Source organism: Onychostoma macrolepis, chromosome 10, assembly GCF_012432095.1.
Source record: "Onychostoma macrolepis isolate SWU-2019 chromosome 10, ASM1243209v1, whole genome shotgun sequence".
NCBI classification, from domain to species: Eukaryota; Metazoa; Chordata; class Actinopteri; order Cypriniformes; family Cyprinidae; genus Onychostoma; species Onychostoma macrolepis.
Genome location: NC_081164.1, coordinates 529624 through 543316, shown reverse-complemented (window position 1 = coordinate 543316; position 13693 = coordinate 529624). Strand labels below are relative to the sequence as shown.

General features: G+C 40.2%; 1 long non-coding RNA gene across 1 annotated transcript; it reads right to left on the bottom strand.

Moving 5' to 3' along the window:
• Positions 1-3587: 3587 nt before the first annotated feature.
• LOC131548192 (uncharacterized) lies at positions 3588-5437 on the bottom strand. Its single transcript, XR_009273105.1, has 3 exons — positions 4800-5437; positions 3844-3929; positions 3588-3734 (listed from the first exon to the last, which is right to left on the bottom strand). It is a non-coding gene; the product is annotated as an uncharacterized LOC131548192 (long non-coding RNA).
• Between the last annotated feature and the right edge of the window lie 8256 nt (positions 5438-13693).

Here is a 13693-nt window from a genome sequence, read left to right as displayed (position 1 = left end):
GTTTCTTATTTGAACGAGGAAGTGAAAAACACTGTGGAAAATAAACTAGAAAGCTTTTTTAGTGTAGTCGGGTAGTTGTGCCAGAACATTTTTTAGTAACACTTTAGAATACTGTTTCTTACTTACTGCATAACTAATCAAGTCAAGTCACCTTTATTTATATAGCGCTTTTAACAATACAGATTGTGTCAAAGCACTTAACAGTATCAAATTGGAGGATAGAGTGTCAGTAATGTATAATGATAAGATTAAACACTCAATTTTCAGTTAAAGGCATTTCATTATTGAATTCAGAGATGTCATTGTCTAGCTCAGTTTAGTTTAAATAGTATCTGTGCAATCAAATCGACGATAATCGCTAGACATGAAGTGTCCCCAACTGAGCAAGCCAGAGGCGACAGCGGCAAGGAACCAAAACTCCCTCTGTGACAGAATGGAGAAAAAAAACCTTGTGAGAAACCAGACTCAGTCGGGGGGCCAGTTCTCCTCTGACCAGACGAAACCCGCAGTTCAATTCCAATCGCAGCCATGTCAGATTGTGTAAAGGGCTTCTCTGATTCCCGTGGTCTCGTCCCGATGGAGCATTTTAATTTAGAATTTAATGTATTTGTTATATTTGTGTTTTATTCATTATTTGAAGTTTTTCATTTATATGATTTATTCATTTGCTATAATTGTAATGTATAGTTTAATGCATTTATTTTTTCTCGGTCTATTTTTATAGTATATATTTGTTAGTATATTATAATTTAAATGTATGTCTCAGGGGCTCTCCGCTGACGATCAGGGCTGCAGACATCATCTCTTGGTGCTGATCCACCATCTGATCGGATACGGACTGAGAAACAGAATAAGAAAGAAACAGACAAATATTAGTGTAGATGCCATTCTTCTTACGATGTAACGAATACATCGTGTGTTATGGGGAGTGTTCCCGGTTCCGGTTGATCTAATTAATGCAGCCTAACAATCCTTTAACGGATTTGAATAATAGATGCGTATTAGTGTGTTATGTGTACGCCAGGCTAAAGAGATGGGTCTTTAATCTAGATTTAAACTGACAGAGTGTGTCTGCCTCCCGAACAGTGTTAGGTAGATTGTTCCAGAGTTTGGGTGCTAAATAGGAAAAGGATCTGCCGCCGGCAGTCGATTTTGATATTCTAGGTATTATCAAACGGCCAGAGTTTTGAGAACGCAGCGGACGTGGAGGGCTATAATGCGATAAGAGCTCGCTCAAGTACTGAGGAGCTAAACCATTCAGGGCTTTATAAATAATTAACAAGATTTTAAAATCTATCCGATGCTTGATAGGGAGCCAATGCAGTGTTGACAGAACCGGGCTAATATGGTCATACTTCCTGGTTCTAGTAAGGACTCTAGCTGCTGCATTTTGGACCAACTGTAGTTTGTTGATCAAGCGTGCAGAACAACCACCCAATAAAGCATTACAATAGTCTAACCTTGAGGTCATAAATGCATGAATTAGTATTTCTGCATTTGACGTTGGGAGCATAGGTTGCAATTTAGATATGTTTTTGAAATGGAAAATCACAGTTTTACAGATGCTAGAAACATGGCTTTCAAATGACAGATTGCTATCGAACAGCACACCTAGGTTCCTGACTGATGAAGAAGAATTGACAGAGCAGCCATCAAGTGTTAGATAATGTTCTAGGTTATTACATGTGGGGTTTTCAGGTTCGATAATTAACAGCTCTGTTTTTTTCAGAATTTAGCAGTAAGAAATGACTCATCATCCAGTTTTTTATGTCGACTATGCATTCCGTTAGTTTCTCAATTTGGTGTGTTTCACCGGGCCGCGAAGAAATATAGAGCTGAGTATCATCAGCATAACAGTGAAAGCTAACACCATGTCTCCTGATAATATCTCCCAAGGGTAACATGTAAAGCATGAAAAGTAACGGCCCTAGTACTGAGCCTTGAGGTACTCCATACTGCACTTGTGATCGATATGATACCTCTTCATTCACTGCTACGAACTGATGGCAGCCAGATAAGTACGATTTGAACCATGCTAAGGCGCTTCCACTAATGCCAACAAAGTTTTGTAGTCTTTTCAAAAGAATGTTGTGGTCGATAGTGTCGAGCATGGCGCTAAGATCCAGTAGAACTAATAAAGAGATACAACCACGATCAGATGATAGAAGCAGGTCATTTGTAACTCTAATGAGAGCAGTCTCAGTACTATGATACGATCTAAATCCTGACTGGAATTCCTCACAGATACCATTTTAAGAAGGAATATAATTGTGAGGATACTACCTTTTCTAGTATCTTTGACAGAAAAGGGAGATTTGAGATCGGTCTGTAGTTAACTAGATCTTTGGGGTCAAGTTGTGGTTTTTTAATGAGAGGCTTAAACAGCCTATTTGAAGGTTTTGAGGACATATCCTAATGACAATGATGAATTAATAATAGCCAAAAGAGGATCTATGACTTCTGGAAGCAACTCTTTTAGTAGTTTAGATGGGATAGGGTCTAACATACATGTTGTTGGTTTAGATGATTTAACAGGTTTATACAATTCTTCCTCTCCTACAGTAGAGAATGAATGGAATTGTTCCTCAGGGGGTCTATAGTGCGCTATCTGATGCGATACTGTAGCTGACGGCTGCAAGGATACAATTTTATCTCTGATAGTATCGATCTTGGAAGTGAAGTAGTTCATAAAGTCATTACTGCTATGCTCTTGGGAGATGTCAACACCTGTTGATGCTGTATTTTTTGTTAATTTAGTTGCTGTATTGAATAAATACAGAGGGTTATGTTTGTTTTCTTCTAGAAGAGACAGAGAACACCTTTACCTTTTGGACGTGGTTCATGTTTGTAACAGTAATCTTGGGGTGTAGACTCGTTTAAAGTAATGTAATCATCTTGTTTTAGCCAGGTTTCTGTCAGACAAAGCACATCTAGTTTATGGTCAGTGAACATATCATTTACAAAAAGTGCTTTTGTAGAAAGGGATCTAATATTCAATTAGCCAAGTTTTCCCTACTGGAAAAGCCAGCATTGACCAGCATAGCTGGTCATACCAGCAAGACCAGCATATGTTGTGTTTTGGTGCTGGTACGCTGGTGACCAGCATGGGATGCTGGTGGTATCCCAGGTAGCCAAAATGATAGCCGGAAGAAATAGCTCGGCCCGGATGCGGTTGCCGGACTCTTGTGAATTACGGGAGTGAATGACGTGCTAGAATCGGCCCGAGTACGCTGGTCCGAGTCCGGTTGCCGAAACTGAGCCGACACTGCCGGCATCAGGCCACAATCACGCCAGCATAGATTATACAATTAGCGGTACTGGCCCGAGTCTGGATACCAAATGGAAATGTATATGAAATACAAACCAATATTAATTTAATTAATAACAACAACAACAAAATTTACCAAAACAATATTTTATATATATATATATATATATATATATATATATATATAGCCTACATGGGAAAAAAAAAAAACTGTTTGTGTAATTAATTGGTTCTCTAAAACTTCAAAAAATGTATTATTAAAGCCAGTATTTTTTTTAACAATGTTGTTTCCACAAATATTACACACACACACAGTTCCCCCTTCAATACCCCCCAGTTGGAATGACACCATATAAATGTAAAAACTATGAGAATTTATTTGAATTTATTATTGAAAATTTGACATCAACAAATGCATAAAAAACACTTTAGAACCTCTAAGAACTCCCAGGACCTCAAGTTTATCCTAAAAGAGGACAGAAAAAAAGGAAAGAGAGATAAAGAGGGGACACATATAGACACATAGTTAGTCAGATCTCAGTGAACTCAATGGTAAATGTAAATTTGGAGCATACCTTAAGAAGAATTTCTTTGTTGTAGGACCTGCTCTCTTCTTCCATGCCTTCTGTTTATAAACTTCTCAGTTTCTCCATCCAGCGCACTGCAGTATTTGCAGAAAAATAAATAAATATATATTTATAAAAAATATATATCAGAATCAGAAAGAGCTTTTATTGCCAAGTATGCTTGCACATACAAACAATTTATTTTAGTGTCAAAAGCTTCCAGTTCACAGAGACAACAACAGCACACAGACAATAAAAATAAGATGAGAATAAAAGGCATTTAACTGTTCTGTAGATTGCCTGGGGAAAGAAACTGTTCTTGTGCCTGGCTGTCCTGGTATATATATATATATATATGTGTGTGTGTGTGTGTGTGTGTGTGTGTGTGTGTGTGTGTCAGTCTGGTATATGTGGCACAAGTTTGCCTATTTAAACATGAAGCTGGTTTTCCTAATCACAAAAATATTAGAAGAAATGTAGCAGAAACATTATTACACTATTCACATAATATGTTGTGTAATTAAATAATTAAAATTCACTAACAAACTACAAAATACATAACTTTTAAAACAGATCAGATAATGCAAGCCTGTTAAATAAATAAATAAATAACTTCTGCATGACATATATTTAATGAACCTAAATAAAAAAAATTCAGAAAATGTTTGACAGTCAGCTTAAAAATATACTTACAAAGCCAAAGCCTGTGCTGTGCTGTGCTGTGGTGTGCTGTGGTGTGGTTTGCTGTGCTGTGGTGTGCTGTGCTGTGGTGTGGTTTGCTGTGCTGTGGTGTGCTGTGGTGTGCTGTGCTGTGGTGTGCTGTGGTGTGCTGTGCTGTGCTGTGCTGTGCTGTGGTGTGCTGTGGTGTGGTTTGCTGTGCTGTGGTGTGCTGTGCTGTGGTGTGGAGGCTTTTGGGTGCAGCAGCTACTGACACAAACAAAGGGGAGCAAAAGAAAAAGCCTCACTCAATATCAGATAATGTTTGTACAAACTGAACATGGCAAATCCAAGATGCAGGATGACTGCTTGACTGATCACTTACAACAATCGGATGACAATCTGAAAAAAGAAAGAAAAAAATAATAAATATTTTCATTTTTGAAAATAATTATAACTTTACTTGAATATGACTTTTATTTCTTCCCTGGTGTATACACATGCATACATGTTTTACTTTTATTGTGATTATTTGTTATTAAAAAGCAGAAATATTATCTCATAAGGATAGGCTACATTGGCTTGTGTGAGTCTTTCTCTCGCTCGCTCTGTCACACACGATGAGAGAGAGAGAGAGACAGCGTTCAGTGTGCGTCAGTGTCGCGCGCTCTCACTCAGACAAATCTGTGAGACAACACTGCTTAAATGTGAAAATATTAATTGTAAATGGCTACATTTTTTTAAACTAACGTTACCTTGACCGACATGAATGTGAAACGAAAGGAGGTTTTCTCAATTCTAGCAGATCTGCGCAAATGACGTCACACAGAACGGCATTAACGGTAATTAACGGTGCTGAAGAGCGGGCCGTGCAAAATAAAGACGGAACGGCTCGTTTGAACAGTGAACAGTAGGCTTATGGTACATTTAAATGACAGGCCGTCGATTTTATACTTATGTACACAAAACATACGTTACCTCGTGAAAGCTCTCCGGTCAGGCGATTTCCACTCAGAGTCCGGCTGTGCGCGTCACGTGACGACCGCAGCTTATATAACCTCTGGTTCTTTCGCGGGCTTTGCACGTGAGGTGTCAAATAGTTAAAGTTACATTTATATCTATTGATTTTTTTTTTTTTGCCAGGAAAAATATAACATGAGGTAATGATTGTAGCCTACATCTTAGATTATTTAAAAATGAAATAAATTACACACACACACACGTTTGTTTTTGTGAAAAGTGGGGACATCCCATAGGCGTAATGGTTTTTATACTGTACAAACTGTATGTGCTATTGTCCTACACCCTACACCTAAACCTACCCCTTATAGAAAACTTTCTGCTATTTCAGATTTTCAATACACTCCATTCTGTGTGATTTATAAGGATTTTGAAAAATGGGGACATGGGGTAATGTCCTGAAAAGTCACCTTCTCCTTGTAATACCTGTCATACCCTTGTCATTATACACATCTATGTCCTGATTTGTCACAAAAATGCAGTAGCCCCTCACTGCAGAACAAAGTCGCATACACACACACACACACACACACACACACACACACATATATATATATATATATATATATATTGTTACAGTTATTAATAATAAAGTTTCACTCACTGATTTCAGAAGATTTGCTGTGGTACTTTTATTTGGACATAATAAAATCACTATTATAACATCTGAAATCATATTTTGTAAAGTTTACCACTTCTTACTGAGGTATCAGTTTTTGCAATCACACACAGTCAGAAAGTGTCAATTTAGATTAAGGGAACATTTTTAAATTATAAGCAAAGTCCATTTGAGGTCAGCCTAAAAATTAATAGAAATATTAAAATAATAATAAAATTGACTAAATAACAAATTTGGCAATTTGATTGATTGTGTGTGTACAGGTTTAATTTTTTTTATTTTTAATTGTGGGGACCAAATATTCAGATAAGGAGCAAATAAGGAGTAAAACCTGAATTTTTGACATTTTAGGACTGAGACTTCTGGCCCACAGTCGGGCTGAATGTGGCTAAATGTGCCGTTTCTCAACCAGAATCGGGCCAGATCCACAGATCCACAGATCCAAAACCTAGCCAAATCTGGCAACCATTACTGGGCCAGGTCGGACCTGGCTCAATTCTGGCAAGCTGCTGCCAGCACACAGCCGAGTGAGCCGACACTCAGCTGCATTCGGCCTGATTCCGCTGGCTACCTGGGATGCTGGTGACCAGCATGGGATGCTGGTGACCAGCATCACCAGCAAGACCAGGCTGGTAGACCAGCATCACCAGCAAGACCAGGCTGGTAGACCAGCATTACCAGCAAGACCAATAGACCAGCATCACCAGCTAAACCATGCTGGTTGACCTGCATCACCAGCAAGACCAGTAGACCAGCATCAACAGCTAGACCATGCTGGTTGACCAGCATCACCAGCAAGACCAGTAGACCAGCATCACCAGCAAGACCAGTAGACCAGCATCACCAGCAAGACCATGCTGGTTGACCAGCATCACCAGCAAGACCATGCTGGTTGACCAGCATCACCAGCAAGACCATGCTGGTTGACCAGCATCACCAGCAAGACCATGCTGGTTGACCAGCATCACCAGCAAGACCAGTAGACCAGCATCACCAGTAGACCAGCATCACCAGCAAGACCAGTAGACCAGCATCACCATGCTGGTTGACCAGCATCACCAGCAAGACCATGCTGGTAGACCAGCATCACCAGCAAGACCATGCTGGTAGACCAGCATCACCAGCAAGACCAGGCTGGTAGACCAGCATCACCAGCAAGACCATGCTGGTGACCAGCATCACCAGCAAGACCAATAGACCAGCATCACCAGCAAGACCATGCTGGTTGACCTGCATCACCAGCAAGACCAGTAGACCAGCATCAACAGCTAGACAATGCTGGTTGACCAGCATCACCAGCAAGACCAGTAGACCAGCATCACCAGCAAGACCAGTAGACCAGCATCACCAGCAAGACCATGCTGGTTGACCAGCATCACCAGCAAGACCATGCTGGTTGACCAGCATCACCAGCAAGACCAGTAGACCAGCATCACCAGTAGACCAGCATCACCAGCAAGACCAGTAGACCAGCATCACCATGCTGGTTGACCAGCATCACCAGCAAGACCATGCTGGTAGACCAGCATCACCAGCAAGACCATGCTGGTAGACCAGCATCACCAGCAAGACCATGCTGGTTGACCAGTATCACCAGCAAGACCATGCTGGTTGACCAGCATCACCAGCAAGACCAGTAGACCAGCATCACCAGTAGACCAGCATCACCAGCAAGACCAGTAGACCAGCACCAAACCAGCATATACCAGCATAGACCAGCACCAAACCAGCATAGACCAGCACCAAACCAGCATATACCAGCATAGACCAGCATAAACCAGCATAGGAATTACGCTGGTCTATGCTGGTTTTTCCAGCAGTGTTATCATGTTTATCTGTATTATATCTGTTTTTTATTTGTAGAACATCAATTAAATTGTTACTATTACTTTGGTTTGGATGTTTTCTGTATTTTCTAGTTCGGGGAACAGACACAGTCTCTATAGAGTGATATCTAGGTGAAGGAGTCTCTATGTGCTGAGAATTAACTGACTTCTGTGACGTGAGGCGGCTAGCAGACGATCGGTTTAGCCAGTCTGTCTGCTTCCTGACCTGGGCTCCAGTTAGTCAAATACGAACTCTAAGACTACGTGCCATATTTCTAGAGAGAAGAGCGGCACCACCCCAGGAGGGATGGACACCATCTCTTTTCAACAGGTCAGGTCTGCCCCAAAAATTATTCCAATTGTCTATAAAGTCTGTTATTTTGCGGGCACCACTTAGACATCCAGCCACTGAGTAGCGACAATCTGTTTTGAATCTCATCGCCACGATAAGCAGGGAGCGGACCAGTGCATATTACAGTGTCTGACATCGTACTTGCAAGTTCACACACCTCTTTAACATTATTTTTGGTGATCTCCGACTAGCGAAGTTGAACATCATTAGCGCCGACGTGGATAACAATCTTACTGAATTTACATTTAGCATTAGCCAGCACTTTTAAATTTACCAAGATGTCAGGCGCTCTGGCTCCCAGTAAACAATGGACTATGGTGGCTGGTGTCTCTATTTTCATGTTCTGTACAATAGAATCGCCAATAACTAGAGCACTTTCATCAGGTTTCTCAGTGGGTGCATCACTGAGTGGGGAGAACCTGTTTGATTTTTTGATCGGAACGGAAGAGTGGTGTTTTGACCCGTGACTAGGCCGCCTCACGGTCACCCAGTTGCCCTGCTGCACGGGCTCAACCGAAACCGAACAATGGTTTCCCTGAGTCCCTGAGCTAGTCGCATCCAAAGCAGTATCTACAGACCTCACATTCTTTCTTTATTTATTTATTTATTTATTTAACCAGGAAGGTCCCATTGAGATACAATATCTCTTCCACCAGGGAGTCCTGGTCAAAGGACAAATTTACAAAGAAATAGACATCACCACACAATGAACAAACGTAAAAAACAATACAAATCCTAGTCAGTTATTAAAACATGTACACTGTTCTATATAAACAGACTTTAAAATATTTTTAAACATAAACACATTCTTACTATCCTCAACTAAAGTTTGGATGCGTGTCTCTAGTTCTAAAACCTTCTCTGTCAGCCTAACTATTTCCCTGCATTTATCACATGTGAATCCCTCGCTGCTGACAGAGACAGATAAGCTATACATGTGGCAAACAGTGCAAACAACAATAGCAGGAGAAGAAGCCATTACTCACCGTGATTGATGAATGATACGAACTTAACTTACCACTTACCACTGTTGTTTGATGAGCTCGTGAAAAACGGAGCGAGAGAGAAATGAAAATGGAGCGAGAGAAAAAGAAAAGAAAACAATAATAGGCACAAATGGAACCGCAAGTGACAAGCTAACTGGCTAACGAATGCTAACGCGCTGCACTCGCGGTTTTAAAAGCGAACGATCAAATTAGTTAGATTCGTTTGAAAGATAACACCAGAAATATGGTGGGAATTAAATTATATATTATCACTTTAAACAACAGGGAGTGAAAGTAAGGTAGAGATTCAATAAAAAGTGAAGCTACACGGAGCTACAATATCAAACCTCTCAGCAGCACAATAGACAGGAACAGACTGAAGCAATACAACCGTAGTCCGCAATAAGGAACTAATAAGGAATTATCAATAATTAAAGGGGTGGTCTACTGGTTTTTTTCTAGGCTTGATTTGTGTTTATGGGGTGCAGTCTAACATGTGTTCATGCTTCGTTTTTTTAAAAACGCATTATTTTTCATATAATTTACCTTTATTCCACACCGCTCTGTCCCTTCTCTGACAAACGCCTCGATTATTTCCTGTTTTTATGAAGCCCCTCCCTGGCTCAGTGTGTTGTGATTCACTAAACCGCCGAGCGTGCATCTGAACGTCCCGCCCCTCACCTCAGCGGCATGTGCTCCGGTTGTATTGTAAACAATGGCGTCGTCTATATTGCTTATCAATTTGAGCCCGATTGAGACGCAGAGGATATTAGTGAAGAGGATCGCGCAGAACCTGTGCAAGCACGGCTCTTAATGGTATGTTTGTTGTCTCATACTTTTAGATACGCTGTTATTATGCTACTGCTTATGTTAGCTTTTAATATAAGGTTTTATTCTGATTAAAGCTTTAATACAGTACGGCAACCGCACACGCGTCCATGTATAACACTTCTCATTGCTATGTGAAAATGAAATTGAAACAGTTTGTTGGAGCTGATCTGACGATGTGAATGAGAGAATGAGAGAGAGAGAGAGAGATGCAGAGCAGAGCGACGCGAGGAACAGTATTAAGAACGGCTGTTTTAGAACATATGATTTTGAAACTTGAGAATCCATTAGAATCGTTAGAAGACAGAATCGCGATTCATATATGAATAGATTTTTACGCGCACCCCTAGTTTTCTCTTCCTCTTCTCTAAAGCAGCGCAGCATGGCCTCGCCCCCTTCCTTACATGTTCCCGAGGGCGGGGTTTATCTGAGTTTGTGACATAACAGACCCGGGAAGTAGTTCGTTGTAGTCCCTTACCAGCCGTTTTTGTAGGCATTAAACTTCCAGAATTTTAAAAGACTTTCAGCTGAACTTTCAGTGCTGCAACTTTGCAGATATTGTTTATGCTCAAACAGCAACATTACACACTAACTAACGTTAAAAAAGTGAAATTGCAATCAACCACCCCTTTAAGGAAGCTCCCTCCCCTCCCCAGCATAAAATATGCTGTATTAAGAAATGTTCTCATCTGAAATAAAGATCGTAAACAAGTTGGGTTGTGTATTTTACAAAATTTATGATTACTTTTATAGTTTATTTTAGAGTGTAAGTTTGATTTGAGTCAAAATGATGTAGTAATTTTTATTTACTAATAGGTTTAGAATACTGTTTCAGGTTCTAAGTAATTCCTTGCGGAATTATCTGATAATTCTTTATTAATTACTAAAGGGTTCACTATATTTTCACTTTAGAATAGGCCTACTGTTTCAGGTTCGAAATAGGTCCTGCAGAATTATTTGATAATTCTTTAATAATTACTAATGGGTTCCCTATATGTTCACTTAAAGGCCTTTCCACACTGAGCGCAAAACGAATTTTGGACGCGATGATACGCTGGAATAAAACGACAGATTCCTATGGATGCTTCCACATAGACCGCAAACATTCACGCTAGGGGTGTGCAATATACAGTGAGTACGGAAAGTATTCAGACCCCCTTAAATTTTTCACTCTTTGTTATATTGCAGCCATTTAAGTTCATTTTTTTCCTCATTAATGTACACACAGCACCCCATATTGACAGAAAAACACAGAATTGTTGACATTTTTGCAGATTTATTAAAAAAGAAAAACTGAAATGTCACATGGTCCTAAGTATTCAGACCCTTTGCTGTGACACTCATATTTAACTCAGGTGCTGTCCATTTCTTCTGATCATCCTTGAGATGGTTCTACACCTTCATTTGAGTCCAGCTGTGTTTGATTATACTGATTGGACTTGATTAGGAAAGCCACACACCTGTCTATATAAGACCTTACAGCTCACAGTGCATGTCAGAGCAAATGAGAATCATGAGGTCAAAGGAACTGCCCTGAAGAGCTCAGAGACAGAATTGTGTCAAGGCACAGATCTGGCCAAGGTTACAAAAAAAATTCTGCTGCACTTAAGGTTTCTAAGAGCACAGTGGCCTCCATAATCCTTAAATGGAAGATGTTTGGGACGACCAGAACCCTTCCTGGAGCTGGCCGTCCGGCCAAACTGAGCTATCGGGGGAGAAGAGCCTTGGTGAGAGAGGTAAAGAAGAACCCAAAGATCACTGTGGCTGAGCTCCAGAGATGCAGTCGGGAGATGGGAGAAAGTTGTAGAAAGTCAACCATCACTGCAGCCCTCTACCAGTCGGGGCTTTATGGCAGAGTGGCCCGACGGAAGCCTCTCCTCAGTGCAAGACACATGAAAACCCGCACGGAGTTTGCTAAAAAACACCTGAAGGACTCGAAGATGGTGAGAAATAAGATTCTCTGGTTTGATGAGACCAAGATAGAACATTTTGGCCTTAATTCTAAGCGGTATGTGTGGAGAAAACCAGGCACTGCTCATCACCTGTCCAATACAGTCCCGACAGTGAAGCATGGTGGTGGCAGCATCATGCTGTGGGGGTGTTTTTCAGCTGCAGGGACAGGACGACTGGTTGCAATCGAGGGAAAGATGAATGCGGCCAAGTACAGGGATATCCTGGACGAAAACCTTCTCCAGAGTGCTCAGGACCTCAGACTGGGCGAAGGTTTACCTTCCAACAAGACAATGACCCTAAGCACACAGCTAAAATAACGAAGGAGTGGCTTCACAACAACTCCGTGACTGTTCTTGAATGGCCCAGCCAGAGCTCTGACTTAAACCCAATTGAGCATCTCTGGAGAGACCTAAAAATGGCTGACCACCAACGTTTACCATCCAACCTGACAGAACTGGAGAGGATCTGCAAGGAGGAATGGCAGAGGATCCCCAAATCCAGGTGTGAAAAAGTTGTTGCATCTTTCCCAAAAAGACTCATGGCTGTATTAGATCAAAAGGGTGCTTCTACTAAATACTGAGCAAAGGGTCTGAATACTTAGGACCATGTGATATTTCAGTTTTTCTTTTTTAATAAATCTGCAAAAATGTCAACAATTCTGTGTTTTTCTGTCAATATGGGGTGCTGTGTGTACATTGAGGGGGAAAAAATGAACTTAGATGGCTGCAATATAACAAAGAGTGAAAAATTTAAGGGGGTCTGAATACTTTCCGTACCCACTGTATATCGTCTGCGATAATATTTCACTTGTTGTTTAAACAATTGAGCAAAAACCAGTTAAAACACACCTACAGAGTGCACACATTCATTACGTGAAGTCTAGACTAGTGCGCATGCGTAGAGTGTGTTCTTTCACTGCACTTTCACTACATTTAGAATGAACAAAATATTAAAGACATGGGGGCAGAAAATGTATATAGGCTATTTTGTACCAGTTCATATAGCCTACTTTATCAATTTCACACGAAGAATAACAAAAAATAACGCTCCAAAAATTACCATGATTACAAATGTGATATTGATTTTTTTACAACAGTTCAATAAACAAGAAGTTAATCATTTCGACAACAAAAATCTCTCCAAACACAGCCACAGCACTGTTTTGCGTCTCTGAGCAACATGAGGGCGTTTCGTTTCTGAATGAATCAACAGTTTGAATGATTCGGTTCAATCGCTATAACTCACTTATTAACAGTGACTTGCTGCCACCTGCTGGCGATTTTAATTTCACATTCAAAGTATCTTTTATTATTTAAATAATTTAAAAATATCGGTATTTAACATTTTGTGTTTAATATATCAAAACATGATTTATGTATTTGTAATTGCAGGTTAAATGCATTCATGTCTTGCTTTAACTATGCACATCCTTAATGAGACACAAACATATTCAGTTGATTATATTGTGCAATGTATGAATTGATGTGGTCAGTTTTCTGTGCTCATGACTTGGTAACACTTTGCATGGTTAAAAAACAAGTGTAATGTTCAAAATGTTTTGGTTTAGTATTTGTAGAAAGTATCACTAAATAAATGTTGATTTATGAATGAATGCATT